We start from the raw sequence: 18786 nt of genomic DNA, 5'->3' as shown, positions 1-18786 counted from the left end.
TAACACAACATTAAAATGCTCACTGAAAACTAAACAAGTCCAGTTCTTCATGTATAGTCAGTGCTGCCTTATCACTGCAATGGTGACAGCAGGCGTCTTTTGTGTGTTTCCTGAGAGAACTATGTCAGATATGTGAATACTCTGGTCTATAACCATAGACCGTCAGCACCGACCCAGATGCAGGCCATCCATGTGATAAACAGTGGAGGTACTTTGCGCTTTCTAGTAATGGGAAGTTAACAACGTTTAAGGAGAGAAAAGGTCTTAAAGTTAAATTGAAAGAAAATCAAAATTACTTAGAAAGATACTATGTGAATACCTTCTAACTTTGTAAATGAATATGTAGCGATAGTAATTCTGGGTGATAGTCAAAATTATAGGAAGTTATCTATTTTATATTTTACACCAGTCACCTCATTATATTGTACAATTTTATTTTTATGTTAAGTACAATATTAATTTAAGTTACAACTAGGAATAACTTTTGAGGAAAACTTTCATATTCTAATTAATGTTTAATGTTTACACTATAATCTTTTATGTTAGCATTTAGAAGCATACAACCTTGAATTTAGTAATATTTCAAAAAGCATATCTAGAATTAATGAGTCTTGTTAGCTGTGTTTTTTGAATTTTCAGGACTAAGTTAGAAAAATCAAGAGGATTCAGTAGTGAAATGCTGTTGTGGCCCAGTATGAGAATCAGCATGGACTCACAGCGCCACCTTGTGACCTCCACGCCACCCTGCTGCCTTTTAATAACCAATCCTCATAAACCTCTCCTGATTTTTAATAAAGAACATCTTTCAAATTTTTCTGTTGAAAGACAGAATAAAATTGGTTTTGTTCCTTTGTCTCTATCCTCCTCTTTTCTCCATCTTTTTTTGGTAAGTTAGTTAAGTTTTAAGTTTTCACAAATGACAACTTGTCTGTATAATAGGCACTGAGTAGTATCAGAGTAATACACTATCTCCTTGAGAGGGTGAAGAAATAATAACATGCTTTGTAAAATAAAAATCCAATTAAATAAATCTGAGAATAATACGCTTTTAATTAAACAAATCAAAATAGTCACACAAGAGAACCATCGACCCCATGAAGTGGTATGTAAAGAAGGGATGATAAAAACCTGGGGATTTATGTACTAGGAGGTCTCCATGGAAATCAAGAAAGCTCAAATTTATTTTTTATTTAAATATCAATGGATATAATTGTGGTTTTCCAAATATTTTAAGATGTAACTACATTCACTTAAAGGACAAGTGGCCTTCATTGACAAAAAAAGGAAATTAATTTCGCCCCTGACCCTACAAAATCCTACAGTGCAAAGCTTTGACCACCCATCCACTGTATGATTTATACAGTTAACTGGTTTTCGTGTATTATCATTTACTTTTGGATTTTGCAAATCTATTGTCTTAGTCTGAAGTCCTCACTGCAGACAGTAAGTCCTTTGGTGACTAAGCAGCTATAGGACTCTGAGGAGGTGGCCCTACGGGCCAGGCAGCCACCGGGTCTTTTTTCTCTTATATCCCATACACAGTGAGAAGATGGGGAATATTTCTAATCTAATAGATGTAAAAATGTATAAAATAATAGGTATTAAAAACTAAAACATAAACTAGAAATTTGGAACAAATTTTCTTATGCTATTTTCTAACATCTTAAAAATTAATAAAAATGAACTTATAGTACTGTTGTACAGTTACATTTACCAAGAGGCTTACGTTGAAAACCTCTAGAATAATAAAGTTTGACTCACTGAAATTGTTGAAGAGATTGAAATAATTATCCTCATTTAGAAAATGCTTTCTTGTGCTAGAAAGATGAATTGGTGGTTAAGAACACTGTTTCAGAAGACATGGGTTCAATACCAGCACCCAAATAGCAGCTCACAGCTCTCTGTAACTCCAGATCCAGGGTACCTGACACTATCTTACAGACACACATGCAAGCAAAACATTAATGTGCATAAAAATAAATAAACCATTAGAAAAAAGTTTTAGGGCATTTGTTGTGGTTTTTAATAATCAAGCATCCCCTTTGGTAAAACTGAAAGTCTTTGAGGAAGGTGTAATTTTGTCACTTACCCTGTGCTAACTGTGATTTTTGTAGAGTCTGATCCTTAATACCATTGTGTGTCAGTAGCTTGTTCTGCCCTGGGAGCAAGCAATCGTGCATCTTACAGTCGGGATGAGAGCATGCAGGAAGACAGTAAGGAAGGTGTAAGGAAAAGTACCAGTCAGGGTGAAAAAGTAACATCAAAGCAAAGGACTCAGTGCACTGAAGAAGGCAGCTCTGTCCTGATGTTGGACGTTATTACAGGGCATACATTCCATATAAAACGCAAAGGCCGTCTTAGGCCGTTGTGCATACAGAGCCCCCTGGAATTGATCGTCACCTGGGGAAGCATTAAAGACTAGAAGGCCCTTGTCAGTTTTATACATGCCAACACTTCCCTTTTAGCTCAAACGGCATTGCAGCTTTAATTTTTAAATTTCTAATCCCGGGTTGTCTTTTATTTTCTCGGAGATTGAATGCAGACTGAGTATCCTGGAGGGGGCAGTGGATTAGATTTAGAGCAGGTAGCAGTTAAACTGCAAACCCAGAGTTTAACTGCTGTGTTACTTGAGTTTTTCCACTGAAAATGACAGGTTTCTCATTATTAACAGACGCCTGGAAACAGGACAGGGCCGACAGAAGCAACTCTGTTGAGAACACTCAAATTGTCTTTTATTGGGAATTTTTGAAAATCTAGACTTTTGTCGTGATTTTTTTTTTTAGGGATACTTGTAGGACCAAGGGCTACCCATGCCCCTTTCCCTCTCAGATGCTCTAAATCACAAAAATTGAAATTTCTTTTTCCTCTCTTTTGAAGTACCATGTTTGAAGCCAGCCCCTCACCCATTAGAGGAGTGTCAGTAATATGCTAATACCCAAGCTTTTTCATTTACAGGATGAGCTAAGGTCCTGTCCCTCAATGGAGGAATGGATACAGAAAATGTGGTATATTTACACAATGAAATACTACTCAGCAATTAAAACCAATGAATTCATGAAATTCTTAGGCAAATGATTGGAACTGGAAAATATCATCCTAAGTGAGGTAACCCAATCACAAAAAAACACACATGGAATGCAGTCACTGATAAGTAGATATTAACCCAGAAGCTCTGAATACCCAAGACACAATTCACATATCAAATCATTCCCAAGAAGAAGGAAGGAGAAAGCCCTGGTCCTGGAAAGGCTTGATGCAGCACTGTAGAGGATTACCAAGGCAGAGAAGAAGGAGGGGTTTGATTGGAGAACGGATGGAGGGAAGAGGGCTTATGGGACTTATGGGGAGGGGGGAACTGGGAAAGGGTTTGGAATGTAAGCAATATAGGAAAAAAAAAAAAAAGAAATCTGAGCTATACCATTCCTGGGCATATACCCAAAAGTTGCCCCACTATGCCACAAGGGCACATGTTCCACTATGTTCATAGCTTTATTTGTGATAGCCAGAAGCTGGAAACAACCCAGATGTCCCACAATGGAAGAATGGATACAGAAAATGTGGTCCATTTACACAATGGAATACTCTTCAGTTATTAAGAATGAGGACATCATAAGTTTTGCAGGCAAATGGATGGAACTAGAAAATACCATCCTGAGTGAGGTAACTCAGACCCAAAAGGACATGCATGGCATGTACTCACTAATAAGTGAATATTAGCCAAAAAATACAGAATACCCAGGACATAATACACAGAACTCAAGAAGGTTAACAAGCCAAAGGGCCCAGTGAGGATGACTCAATCCCACTTGGGAGGGAGAAGAAAACAGCAGAGGAAGGGAGGGAACTGGGTAGGAGAGGGGAGGGACAGGGACAGGGAAAAAAGGGGAACATGATCAGTTATGAGGGGGGGAGGGCAGGAGTGAAGCCCCAAGGAACAACCTCAGGAGGTAGGAGGTGGGGAGGACCCTCTAAAATGTACCAGAAACCTAGGATGTGAGACACTTTCAGGACTCAAGGGGGAGGGATATGCCAAAGAGTGGGGAGAGAGAACTTATACAGACCACCTCCAGCAGAAAGACAGGGCATCAATGAACGGATGGGACTGCCATTCTACAGTCAAAAACTGTGACCCAGAATTGATCTTGTCTGAAAGAACTGCAGGGACAAAAATGGAGAAGAAACTAAAGGAAAGGAGACCCGGTGACAGGCCCAAATTGGGACCCATCTCAAGGGGAGGCCCCAAGGTTTGATACTATTACTGATGTTATGATGTACTTACAGAAGACATAGCCTAGCGTGGCTGCCCTCTGAGAGGCCCAACAAGCAGCTGACTGAAACAGAAGCAGTTTCTTATACCCAACCAATAGTCTGAAGTCAGGGACCCCTGTGGTTGAATTAGGGAAAAGCCAAAAGAAGTTGAGGAGGCGGGCAACCCCATCAGAAGACCAGTAGTCTTAACAAATCTGGACCGCTGAGATCTCTCAAGCACTGAGTCACCAGACAGGCACCATACAAGAGTTAGTCCGAGGCCCGAGACACATAAACAGCAGAGGACTGCCCAGTCTGGCTTCAATGATGGAAGATGCAACTAACCCTTCAGAGACTTGAAGCCCCAGAGAATGGGGAGACCTGGGAGGGTATGGGGGTGGGGGGTTAAGGGTTGTGTGGGGATGGGGACATTCTCTTGGAGACGGGGAGGTGAAATAGGATGACGAATTGTGGGGTGGTGCACCAGGAGGAACTAATGACTGGACTCTTAAAAAAGGATTAAATATGATAATAATAAACAAAAAACTGGACAGTGGGGGATCTGTCTGCTTCAGCCTCCTAATTGCATGATCCTACACTCAACTTACTAATAAAATTCATTTGATTTTGACTTTTAGGACTGAGGATTTATGCAACCCAAAGGGATAAACTATTTTAATTGTATTTTATGGAAGAAGTAGCCTTCAATCCCAGTGCTCAGCAGGCAGAGGTAGATGGATCTCTGTGAGTTGGAGGCCAACCTGGTCCACAGAGTGATCTCCAGGACAACCAGGGCTACACAGAAACCCTGTCTCAAAACAAAACAAACAAAAAGTACGGCGGAAGAGATGGCTTAGAAGTTAATGCTTTCTGCTCTTGAAGAGGACCCATGTTCAATTCCCTGCCAAACAGGGTGGCTCACAACTGTCCATAACTCCAGGATCTCACACAGTCCTTTCGAGGGCACCAGGCATACGTGGGATACACATACATGTATTTGGACAAAATATTATACACACAAAAATAAATGTAAAAAAGAAAAGGGGAAGAAAGAAATCTAGGAAAGAATAAGTTAAGAGAAGGTGAAATATTTTGTGGGCTTGGTGATTCCATTTGTATCTACCTACTACTACGCAACACCTTACTAAATCATTCGATTGTGGTAACGTGGTTAGTTTAGTGTTGACATCTGGAGAGACCCTTGGAGGCACCTGAATCATCTGACTCTTGTTTCTCATAACTGTTAACTCACTAGTCTACCAGGAATGTTTATCACAACAGAGTACAGCTTTCAGCATCCCCAACCAACAGTCTCTACTGCTACCTTGATGTCTTTAGAACTGTCGTTTTTACTTGCTGTAAACCTAACTCATGGCCTAACACACTAAGAATTCACAGTGCCACTGACCTATCAACCCACCGAACTTCTGAGTTATCACTGTTAGCATATCAAAGGGATTTTTGAAAATTAACTGTAATACTCTATTTATTTACTATAGTCATCACTACTATAATTATTTAAAACCATTCATTTGAACTCTAGTGGAGTCAATAAAGCTGGTGTCCAGTCAGCTCTACTTCCCCCTAGAAATGCTATTCAAAGGTAAGCCTGTACGTTATTAACAAATGAAGTCAGAATGAAGGTTGACTGAATATTCAAAACGCACCAGTCTGCCAGATCCAGGCGGCCTCCTCTCTCGAATGGTGCTGTCTGTTGCCCTCGGGAAGCTTTTTAGTTTCACGAGGGCTCATTGGCCAGTTATTGTTCTTAATGTGTGTGCTACCTGTAGAGAAACATCTTTCTTGGGCCTGCAAATTGAAGCATATCTCAAAATTTCTCCATTGTTATATTCAGGATATCAGGTTTTATGTTCAACTATTTGGAGTTAAATTTTGTGCAGAATGAGGTATAATTAAAATTAGATACTTTTTTTTCCATCTGGACCTATCTCAGCTGACTAGTACTATTGTTGAAGATATTGTCTTTTTCAATATTTCTCTGATTATTGCTTCTTTGACAAAAATCAGGTGACAGAAAGAATGTGAGCATATATCTGGGTCCTTAATTCTGTTTCATTATTAATGTCTTTTTTTATGCCAATGCCATGCTATTTTGGTTACTATGGCTTGAAATTACTGTATGGTGTAACTTTCAGTTAGGAATGGTGTACATGTATATGCATATACATGTGTGCCTGGTGTCTCTGAAGAGGGCACTGGATCTCCTTGAACTGAATTTCAGAATACCATGTGGTTTCTTTGGATGGAACCTTGGTCTTCTGTAATAGTATTCATTAACTGCCCTTAACTTCTGGGCTATCTTTACAGCCCTCTTGCACTGAAATCTGATGGTACTGTGGTGAATCTGTTAAATGGCTTAGGCAGGATGATCATTTTCACAATATTAATCTGACCAGTGTGTGAGCATGGGATATATTTCCATCTTCTACTATCATCTTCAGCTTCTTTCTGCAGTGTCTTAAAGTTTCATTGTAAGTCAATGAAACTTCTTTGGCTAGATCTACTCCTATATACTTTTTAAAAGGCTATTATGACTGGAATTATTTTCTTGATATTTTTCTCAATATGATAGATAGTTTTCATATCATCTTGACACAGACAAGAATAATACTGAATGAGAAACCGTCAACTGAGAAAATGCCCCCATCAAATTAGCCTACGGGGAAGTCTATAGTACACTTTCTTAACAAGTGACTCTTATGGGAGGGCTCGCTCAGTGCGGGAAGTGCCACTCCTGAGCTGGTGATCCTAAGAGCTACAAAAAAATCAGGCTGAGGAAACCACAGATACAAGTCAGTAAGAACCACTCCTCCATGACCTCTGAATAAATTCCTGCCTCCAGATGCCTGCCTTGAGTTCTTTGGAAGGCAGACTGACTACATAGTCTGTAAAATGAAATACATCCTTTCCTCCAAACATTGTTTTGATCATGGTATATATATATATTTGCACCAATACAAACCGCACTTAAGATACTTTGCATGTTTGTAATTTCTATATAGGATTTTGTTATATTATTTTTCATAAAAGTAGTATCCTACTGCTTCTATGAGTGTTTGTCAGGTGTAGGAGTTTTCTGGCAGGGTCTTTACAGTCTTTTATGTGTAGAGTCATATTCCTTTGACTTCTTTCTCTCTCATTTGTAGCCCATTTATCATCTCTTCTTGTTGTATTGCTTTTGATATAACCTTGAGCACTATATTGAGCAGGAGTGGAGACTGGATAACCTTGTCCTGTTCATGATAATAAGGAACAATTTTAAAACAAAATGTAAAAATAAAATAAAAATTAATTTGATCTTTTAAAAAGCTACTTTAATTCTTAACAAAGTTGGCGGTGGTTTATAGGAGAATTGGTTGTTCACACAGAAGTTGGCCCTGAGAATGAATATAGGCTGAAAGTTATCTACAGATCACCCCTCAACATCTGTGTCATAAGTCTCAAAAAGCTGAGCTGTACCTGGATTAAATGTGAAAGGGACTTTTATTTTTAGCTTGTTGAACAAATGTGCTAGGGGAGCATTAACATACTAATGTCAAGTAATTCTATAAAGGGACAAAACAATTAAGTTGTATCCACTCATGGATATCCTGAGCAAGTGTGAGATAGGTTGCAAGGCTACATTCACAGCCATATTAATGAAGGTGATCTAGCTAGAGTTCATAAATGTCCTGGTACCATCCTGTCACACTGCGTGACAAGGATCCACAGAGTCTGGGTGTGTTTGCTGAGGGACAGTTGCCTAGACCTGTCAGAAAAAGTGTTAACTAAAGTTGGACTTAACACCTACCAAAGCAACCCCTGCATGCTTAGATAATTTATATGTTCATATGCACAAAACATAGCACACTCAGGAACCACAAGTCATTGCTGGTAGTTATGCCCCTGCCTCCATATCTATTCAGCAGCAGCATACAGAGATGGTCTTTATCACCTTCACCTTGGGAAGCCTTTGCAGCTACAATTGAGATAAAAATCAAACTGCTAGTCTTGTAGGCCCATCTGGCCTGGTCCCTGCATTGCATACTGTCATATCCACCCTCCCCTGCTCTGTCCCTCCCACCAGTCCCACCAGACCATTCCAGTGGTCAATGTCACATATCTATAGTAGAGCTAATGACATAGAGATTGGCTGGAAACCAGAATACCAAGGGCAGAGGATTAGATACAAAATAATTCTGGGAGGACATATCTATGATGTAAAACTTCTTGAGTGGCCTTGTCAGAGATAGACCAAGACTTCCAAGACTGGAGTCACCATCAACTTGTAAACATGGAGGCAGGACCTAGAGTGAGCAGCTTCAGTTCTCTGACTTTGCATTCCTTGCCCCTTTAAGTGAGTTCTGACTCAGAACTGATTCTTAAACTGTGTATCATAGACAACTTGAGAGTTCTAGAAGTCATTGGAGATCTTTGAACCTTTTAAAGTTTCAGGAGAAGCCCCCAAAAGTCTGAACTTCAATCCCCAGTAAAACCCCATTGATACCTCATTTTTTTATCTGTGAACCTTTTATTTTAACTCTCATGAGATTTCAACCACTGAAGCACATATTGAGAATACCTTAGGGGATATGGGAGATGATTATCCAGAGATGACGACCTTTGAAAAATGTAAATTGGCAATAAGAGTTATGTGTAATTTACAAAGGATGTCTCTAAAGAAGGAAAGTAGAACTTAATACAACAGCCAGGTGACAGTACAACTGAACAGAGAAAGAATCTGAATGAGCATTGCACATGAAAGCACACCCTGATAGAATACTCTTTAGATTCATAAAATATAGAAGATCACATAGTATGGCTAAGGTTATTGTTACTGATATTCTTTTTTTTTCATTCGATATATTTTTTATTTACATTTCAAATGATTTCCTCTTTTCTGGTCCCCACTCCCCGAAAGTCACATAAGCCCCTTTCGCTCCCCCTATTCTCCCACCCACCCCTTCCCACTTCCCTATTCTGGTTTTGCCTTATACTGCTACACTGAGTCTTTCCAGAACCAGGGGCCACTCCTCCATTCTTCTTGTACCTCATTTGATGTGTGGATTATGTTTTGGGTATTCCAGTTTTCCAGGCTAATATCCACTTATTAGTGAGTGCATACCATGATTGATCTTTTGAGACTGGGTTACCTCACTTAGTATGATGTTCTCCAGCTCCATCCATTTGCCTAAGAATTTCATGAATTCATTGTTTCTAATGGCACACAAGTTGTGTATATATACCACATTTTTGCATCCATTCTTCTGTTGAGGGATACCTGGGTTCTTTCCAGCTTCTGGCTATTATAAATAGGGCTGCTATGAACATTGTTACTTATATTCTTAAATTCTTCTGCCTAGAGTTCAGCCTGTGCAACCACTTTGTAAACTATGGAAGAGTCTAGTAAAGGTGAAATCAGACACCCTGGTAGCCAACAGTGACTTGGCTATCCCTGAGGCTTATCCTTTAACATTTCCCACTGACACTTAACATGGAATAATATTTATAGTGTTCATGCAACACTGCCAGAAACTGCCAAAAAAATAAATAAATAAAAAGCAAAACTAACTGTTGTGGTGACATGAGACTCGAAAGCCTGGCTCCTGCATGCTCACTTAAAGAGTTTACCGGTCTTCCTATGGGGTCACCCTCCTCCTCAACTTCTTGCAGCCTTTCCCTAATTCAACCACAGGAGTCTCTGACTTCAGTCCATTAGTTGGGTATAAGTATCTGCATCCGTCTAGGTCAGCTGCTTGTTGGGCCTCTTGGAGGGCAGCCATGCTAGGCTCCTGTCTGTAAGCACACCCTAGCATCAGTAATAGTCTCAGGCCTTGGAGCCTCCCCTTGAGCTGGATCCCAATTTGCACCAGACACTGGACCTCCTTTCCCTCAGTCTCATCCCCATTTTTGTCCCTGCAGTTCTTTTAGATAGGAACAATTCTGGGTCAGAGTTTTGACTGTGGGATGGCAACCCCATCCCTCCACTTGATGCCCTGTCTTTCTACTGGAGGTGGACTCTGCAAGTTTCCTCTCTACACTGTAGAGCACTTCATTCAAGGTACCTCCCTTGGAGTCCTGAGTGTATCTCACCTTCTGGGTCTCTGGTACATTCTAGAGGGTCCCCCACCTCCCATCTCCTGAGGTTGCCTGTTTTCATTTATTCTGTTGGCCCTCAGGGCTTCACTCCTGTCCCCTACCCCCATACCGATCATGTTCTCTTTTCCCTCTCCCTCCCTTCTCCCACCCACTTCCTCCCCTCCCTCTGCCCCTCCATGATTACTTTCTCCCTCCCAATTTAATACAACATTTTTATCCGTATTTCTGCATAGGTTAACTCACAATTTTCAGGTAGTGTCTCAGAGTTTTCCTCAAGGAATCAAATCTAGTTGTCTTCTTCAAATCTGTTGTGTTCTGTTCTCTCATAGAATCGGCTCTGTCTTCTCTGTTGTCTAATCTGGGACTGATCTTCAATCGCAAATATTCCCCAGACTGTGTTCATCTTGGCCATCTAACTAAAGATATAAAATACTTGTTTAAATTTTGGTTGTTTCATTTCCTGACAAGTAAAGAAGTCAACCGATTGATTATATAGAATATTTTATATAATTGTGGTGGTAAAAGTGGAGAATTATTTGCTACCCAGTGCCTACCTCTTCCCTTGGGGCATCTGCTTCCTGGTGGGTGATGAGCTAACTCAGGTAGAGGCTTACTCTCCTTAGAGCACCTTCTTTTACTCAGAGGTGCTGAGTGACAGATGAAAAAAATAGCTATGGGAAACATATAGCTATATGTTTGTTGAGCCTTCCAGGAGAGATCTTGTTTTCGCCCCTCTCCATAGCAACTGCCAGAAGAGACTGTATAGTGTAATGTAAGGATGGAAACCTGGGTTTGATAATAATTTGTACCTGTTGGAAAATCTCCCACATGGAAGTAATAATAGAACCTGTGTTGAGACTGATCAAACCTAGGTATTACTATGACTTTTTGTTATTGTTCTTGTTGTTGTTGTTGTTCGGTTTTTCAAAACAAAATTTTTTGGTATAGTCATGAAACTCTGTAGAACAGACTGGCCTTGAACTTGGAGATCCTCCCGCTTCTGCTAAATGTGCTAAGAACTTTTAAAGCATGTTACTAAATACATCGCCATTGTTGTGAGGACCGTTAATGGGTATGATGTACATAGAAAATCCTGTGTGACGCGTTCAGACATATATTTATTTTTCCAAAGACAAAGGAATGCTATCAGATAAGTATGAGTTTCTAAACATAATTCTTGATACATGTAAGAGATGTTGTATAACTCAAACTAGTTATATTCTGCATTACAAGTTGCAACTACCTGACCCTAGAGGCATTGCAGGTGTGGCAGCTGTGCCACGTGTGTGTCAGCAGCTGGCGGAAAGGAGAGAGGCTATGCCTATAGCTCAGTGTTCTGACCTGCGAACATCTGAATGACTAGCAGTCTAAAATTCCCAGAAAAAGGAGTGGGCCCGAATTGACCACCGGGCCAGCACCAGGGGACCTTTGGACACGACGTGAGCCTGAGATGACCAAGTCCAGTGCCAGGCAGGCTCAGACCGGCTCCCAGGAGAGGGAGCAAGCTGGAAACTAGAAGGACCCCACGTGGGATCACCAGCTCCTGACAGGAGTCAGCCTGAGTCAGACAACTCTCTCAAGGGCCACTCGGGTGTGGGCCTGGTGAGCAGCAAGTCAGAGACAACCACCAGACTGGCACCAAGGGGCCTGGACAGGGAGCTAGTCTGAGATGACTGCCAGACCAGAGCAGCACTGAGCAGGCTGGAATGGGGGCAGACCATACCTAAGATGATCTCTGCCCTATTTCACAAGTGGAGCGTAAGACTCATGAGACCACTCCTGAGATGACTCCAGACAAGTGGAGATCCTGGGCACGCACCGCTAAGTGGCGAAGACATGGAAGAGAAAGAGAATCAGAAGGAGGTAGCCGCAATGAAGAGAGGCAGAACTGGAGACTCAAGGGTAGTGAGGAACAGCCTGATGTGAAAAACCGGTGTTGCTACCTGGGACCATGGTAGGGTCCTGGCCTGTGCTGCCAACGGTGATCACATCTGGGTACATGGCCCTGCAGCAGCGTGGATCTGCCCCAGGGAGTTAAGTGTGGGAGAGCTGGCACTCCCTCTTGTCTGCTGTGCAGTGGCATTGGTGTGAAAGAGGTGCTCTCCCTTGCCTTTTGCTCTTGCCACATGTGGTGGGCAGGAGAGTTGGCCCAGATGGAGTCCTGAGAGCAGCTTAGTGTTAAGCTCCGCCCCAAGCCCCGCCCCAAACCCCGCCCCAAGCCCCGCCCCTGCCCCTGCAGCATAGCGGTAGCCATTTTGTTCCATGCCCATTAGCTGTTCCATATTGTTGCTGTAATGTGACTGCCAGTCATTGAGGCAGGAAAATAACTCGACTTAGAGCAAGATCAGGCTGATCCCATACCTGTTACGTTCTGTATGTTTTGAGGTTTGTTAATCTTAAGAAATTCCACAAAGCTTTACGTAGGACACATCAAGTTAAATGTCAATATGAACTGTTATGTGTAAAGTAGCTTGAGTCATGGCTGACTACCAGGCCGCACTTCCTGTACTTGCATATGGGCTCACTGTGGTATTTTGGTTTCTTTCTACCTTCCTTCCTTCCTTCTTTGTTTCTTTTTGTTTTTCCTTTTTAATCAGGCCCTGAGAAATGTTTTTTGTCTTAGCTTTAGCCTTAGCTTTAGCTTCTGAAGTCTGAACCATGTCCCTGATCTGATCAGTATTAGGATGTGTGTTCAATAAAGCATCCCTATGTGACTGGGATTGTTGTTTGTGTGTTTGTGGAGTAACTCACAGACCCCAACAGAAAGCTAACCCTGCTCCTCACCTGCTGCATCACTTATGAGAGGGGGCCCTGCACATCGCCTGAGCAACACAGTAGAGCTGGCCCTGGATGTGAAGGTCGCAGATCAGGTGGTCCTGGAGGGGGTGAATGCAGAAGATTCCATCCCTGCCTCTTGTCTGCAGTGTGATAGCACTTGTATCTATGGCAGTGGGAGAGCTGGCCCTGATGTCATGAGAGTGGAGGAGATGGCTCTGTCCCTTACCAGGAGCAACACTTGGAAAAGTGGGCCCTGGATGTCACCTGGGCAGCAGGGTAGAGCTGGCCCTGGTTGTGGAGAGGGGATGGGGGACTATTATTGGTGAGCCGGCCCCAAGGGCATGACCAGCTCAGATACCTCTCAGGCCCAGATTCAAGGATTTGAATTGATCTACCCTAACATCTACCTCATCAATGAACTGCTGGAGTAGAGAAGGGGCTGGTCCTACAGATCCAAAACTACAGCATCTCTAGACACAAGGAAACAATGGGATATCTGAGAGGAGTCCCAATGAGGATCCAGTATTGATAGAGTAGCAAAAGCCACAGGTTTAATATATACCAGACCAACAAATCACTGCAACGAGAGCAAAGAAGTGTGGACAAAGGGCATACTGTAGGACACACTGTGACACACTACAGCTTCCATGAGGAGATGTTTTTCTCTGTTGTGGAGAAGGGTGCAAGCGTAGAGGGTAGGGACAAGAGGGAGTGAGATGAATGGTATTGTGGTATATGATCTGAAATTTACAAAGAACCAATAAAAAGCTTAGAAAGTGTCAACATGTAATCCCCTGGCTCTAGAGGCTCAGATAGGAAGATGTTGACATGGAGTCCAGTTGGGTTACATAACGATTATCTATGTCAGAAAATAAAAATGTTTCAATTTGTGTTTCCCTGATGACTAAGGATGTTGAACATTTCTTTAGGTGTTTCTCAGACATCCGGTATTCCTCAGTTGAGAATTCTTTGTTTAGCTCTGTACCCAAGTTTTTTATAGGGTTATTTGGTTCTCTGGAGTCTAAGTTCTTGAGTTCTTTGTATATATTGGATATGAGCCCTCTATCGGATGTGGGATTGGCAAGGATCTTTCCCCAATATGTTGGTTGCTGTTTTGTCCTATTGATAGTGTCATTTGCCTTACAGCAGCTTTGCAATTTTATGAGGTCCCATTTGTCAATTCTTGATCTTAGAGCATAAGCTATTGGTGTTCTATTCAGGAAAATTTCCCCTGTGCCCATGTGCTCAAGGCTCTTCCCCACTTTCTCTTCTATTAGATTCAGAGTATCTGGTTTTATGTGGAGGTCCTTGATCCACTTGAACTTGAGCTTTGTACAAGGAGATAAAAATGGATCAATTTGCATTCTTTCACATGTTGACTGCCAGTTGAGCCAGCACCATTTGTTGAAAATGCTATCTTTTTTCCACTGAATGGTTTTAGCTCCTTTGTCAAAGATTAAGTGCCCATAGCTGTGTGGGTTCGTTTCTGGATCTTCAATTCTATTCCATTGATCTACCTGCCTGTCATTGTACTGATACTATGCAGTTTTTATCACTATTGTCTGTAGTAGAGCTTGAGGTCAGGGATGGTGATTCTACCAGAGGTTCTTAATTTGTTGAAAATAGTTCTAGCTAGCCTGGCTCTTTTGTTGTTTTTTCCCATGGGCCTATAAACCCCTTCAGCTCCTCTGGACCACCCTCCAGATCCTCCGTTGGGGACCCCAAGCCCAGACCAATAGTTGGTTGCTAGTTTCTGCCTTTGTATTTGTAAGGTTCTGGCAGGGCCCTCTGGAGACAGCCATGGCATGCTCCTTTTGGTACACGCTTCTTGTTGTAGTGTCAGAGTTTGGTGACTGTTTCTAGGATGAATCCCCCAAAAGCTCAAAATAAACAATTTACAATTCACTTAGCACAGGAAGCTCAAGAAGAAGGAGGACTTAAGTGAGGGTGCTATGGTTCCTCTGAGAAAGGAAACATAATACTCACAGGAGCAATAAGGGAGGCAATGTGTGGAACAGAGTCTGAAGTAAAGGCCTACCAGTATTTAACAATATGAATTTCAATAGCTTAGTATGCAGTCACATAGAAAGCTGCAGTAGCATTAGCATTTATATTTAGGAAGTACACGGTAGTGACAATTAAAATTTTCCATTTTATTATGATCATGAATCAGACTAGGTACAGGGAAATCACAGGTACAGGTGCTGTGAGAGTGCTCACGTGCAGGAGTACTGCGCATGTGACAGGAGTCACTCAGGAGATTGTCAGGAGATTGTTAGTCTTGCTTTCAGTGCAGTTTTGCTGATTTTAAGTTGTAAAAGACGGAGGAGACACATGCTTTGAAACCGTTCCAAAATATTTTCACAGCGACAAAAGTTATAGTCTGCAAAAGTTATAGTCTGTGCATTTCATGGTTCAGCAATGACATTGCTTCCAGGACAATGCCCTCATTCTTTATGGCTTTCTGAATGTACTTCACTCGTGGGAACGGAAAGTGATCTCTTCTTCCCAAGCCAAAGGAAAAAAGTTCAAGAGGCCATCCATGTGCCCCCTCTTCTTTAGAAAAGGGATAAAAACTGTTTAGTTAAAAAAAGACTAATGAATATATGTCAACCTTTAGGCTATCACAAGTCTTGTTCCAAATAGATTTGTGGTAAAAATAGACTAAACTGTCTTGTTGAGTTTTCAACATTGAGTTTGACTGAATAGCTACATCCTCAGTTCATAGGTTAAAAAGAATATATAAATCTAAATTATATATATATAAATATGTATATATATTATACAAGAGGCATATTTTAATCCAGAAATGAGCTTGTTTATATTTTGGTGTATCTTATATCTTACTTTTTTTCTATTTGTGTGGATTGTGTGGTTATTAAAACTGAAAATTTTAGTATAAATGTAATCATACTTTTTGTGCTTGGCATAAAACCATAATTCTAATTCATAATCCTAAACCAATCCAAATCATAAGCCAAATTCTAACTCATTTCTTTTATGTGTACTTCAATGGCTTATTAATAAAAAAAGACAATTACCAAAATAAAGATCTTTCCAATGTATCTTTGATAATATGCATTATTGCTATTTGAGGATATATTTTCATGGCATATGGTGTCTAAAGATCTGATATCTGTTACTGCCTTACATTATGCTCATAAAAGTTATAATCTTTCTTAGGAATTTTTGCTTAGCTATACAGTTTTTGGAAATATTCCATTATATGTATTGAGTTACTGTGTGTGCACATGTCTGAGCATTCACATGCTGTGGCAAGCATATGAATCTCAGTGCACACAAAGGTAGACCTCACTTCTCTCCTTCCACTGGGGATTAAACCCAGGCAGTCAGACGTGGCAGCAAGTGTCTTTGCCAGATGAGCTGTCTCAGTGGTCCTTACATGCACGTCCTCAACAACTGAATATTTTAATTTATTAAGTCATTGCTAATTAGTACATACATTGTGTTGTTTCACCAAAATCCCTTTATTAAGGTGAAGATAATTACCTTGGCTTTTTAAAAAATTCTCATTTCTCCTCACAATTGTTGAATATTTCAAGTGTCCTCTTCTGTGTTTACATATTTAAAAGTAGCCTTACAGTTTCGTTTGGGCTCTATCTGCATTGTTTGTAATGCCTACTGTGGAAGGATGAGATACTATTCGGATACTGCTCTAGTTCTTATACACAAGGCATGTCAATATGTTTATATCACATTTATATGATGACTTCTCTTGACGGTGTGACCTACCAAAAATGTAAGGAGAGAAGGATTTATCTTGGCTCTCAGTTTGAGGTAATACAGTCCATCACATACATGGTGGGGCTTGTGGCAAAAGGAGCTTGTGATTTTGGCTCCTAAAATCTCAGCTTTCTTAGGGAGCACAATGAGATCGGGTCTGAAACAGGGACTGGATATAAGCAGTAAGACCAAGCTTACACCCAGTAACACTTGTCTAGCTGGTCTTCCTACTCCCCATCACATCTCCAGCTGTGCCATCAGCTGGAGAACAAATGTAGCAGATGGACCTATAAGAACATTTTACAGTCAGCCCCTAACAGGGTTTTCATGCTTTCGTCCTAGAGCCTTTCCACATGAAGTTATCCATCTCATCATAACCCAGGCTTTGGCAGTTTCTGTGATTATTCCCTGATATTGAATCGTATCATTCCTCTTCTCATTGTACTCTGATGTTTGAGTTACTCCAGAATTCTTACTAGAAGACCAACTTCCTCTGTGGCCCCAACAGCTGTCAATGTGTTAACCTAGGGACCTGCCATTTCCTGCTATATAGGAAATATTTTCTAATTCCTTCCTTCAGAAATTTATTAAAATACCTAATAATCCTTGTCCTTTTTTTCTTGTGAGTTTATAGCTTTCACATTTCCTTGAAGAATTTTTCCAAAGAGCTTTCTTTTTAACTTAATGTTTTCTAGTTTTGATAATTTCATGTATGACTATTCTGTTTATAGTTTTCTTCTCTCCTTCTGCCCCCTCCAACCCTTTCTGAGTCCTTCCCCACTTTTTCAAATCCATAACCCTTTCTTCTGTAATTATTATTGTTACACATATATACCTTTGTGTGTCTGTGTATGCAGCTTAAAAAACCCAGTCACTGTTATCCTCATGTACATGTATCAGCCAAGAGATCATGTGACTAGAGAGTTTATACTTCTTTATTTTCATTGTAAGTGAAGGGTATGAAGCATGGAGAAATGTATGTTTTCTTAGACTACAGCCTTTGCATCAATAGATTCAATTTTTTTAATCAATTAAAAAGGATATGGTTTGCACAAAATGATCTTAAAAAATTCAAATCCAAAAGTTTTAAATTTGTCAGTCCTTGTCTACTTTCTTCTCTCTAGACAATTTCACACACTGGCACTGTTTTGAATACAAACTGACTAAGGAGGTAAGGAATGCTAACCATTCATTACTGAAAGAGGTGAGCAGGGAAGATATGACGGTCTGTTGTTGGTTTGATGTGTTGAAAGTGTAGAGTTCACATAAGCTAGGGCAATGCAAAGAATATAAAGTAAGCTCTTTGTAGATAAGGGTCCTAAACCTTGGTTGATTACATATTCTAAGCTGTACTATGGCAATCATTTAAACAGAGTAGGACAAATGGTGGCAGTAGAGACAAAGGAAAACAGTTGTGACAACAGTGGCTCATTCTGGGAACAATGTCTAGGGATATTCTACTCATTGACTCAACTACATCTAACAAATTGTATTTCCGTAGGCTGTGTGTAATAAGCCTTGACTTCTTTCATTATTGACTCCTCAATAATGAAAGAATGTATCTCAATAATGTATCTCAAAGCTTCACATTTGAATTGGCAAAGGTCATGAGTTAGTCACAACTGTTTACTCTTTTGTTTCACATGTTTGCTCAATACACAGGTTTGGAATCGAAGCATGCCTTCCGGTAAATGGAAATTATCCTCAAAGTTGAATGTATCCACCAAATCATGACTGAAGCTGTGTGTTTGTTCCCACTGGGAATAGTAGTCTTGAACATGTGAAGACAATCTTGTCTATTTGTTAATAGAAACAATCCACCAGGATCTTGAGCTGACATCTTTTTGCCCGGGACAGAGAACTACTTGGATTAAGAATTAACCAATAATAGAAAACTGACTTCACTGGGCAAAGTAG

General features: G+C 40.7%; 1 non-coding gene across 1 annotated transcript; it reads left to right on the top strand.

The window, feature by feature from the left end:
• Nucleotides 1-11589: 11589 nt before the first annotated feature.
• Nucleotides 11590-11722, top strand: LOC127669080 (small nucleolar RNA SNORA17). The gene has a single exon (XR_007974287.1). It is a non-coding gene; the product is annotated as a small nucleolar RNA SNORA17 (small nucleolar RNA).
• Nucleotides 11723-18786: the final 7064 nt, after the last annotated feature.

The sequence above is a fragment of the Apodemus sylvaticus genome, chromosome 18, assembly GCF_947179515.1.
Source record: "Apodemus sylvaticus chromosome 18, mApoSyl1.1, whole genome shotgun sequence".
In the NCBI taxonomy this organism is placed as follows: Eukaryota; Metazoa; Chordata; class Mammalia; order Rodentia; family Muridae; genus Apodemus; species Apodemus sylvaticus.
Note: the sequence above shows the minus strand (reverse complement) of the source record. Positions and strands in the feature narration are given on the sequence as shown.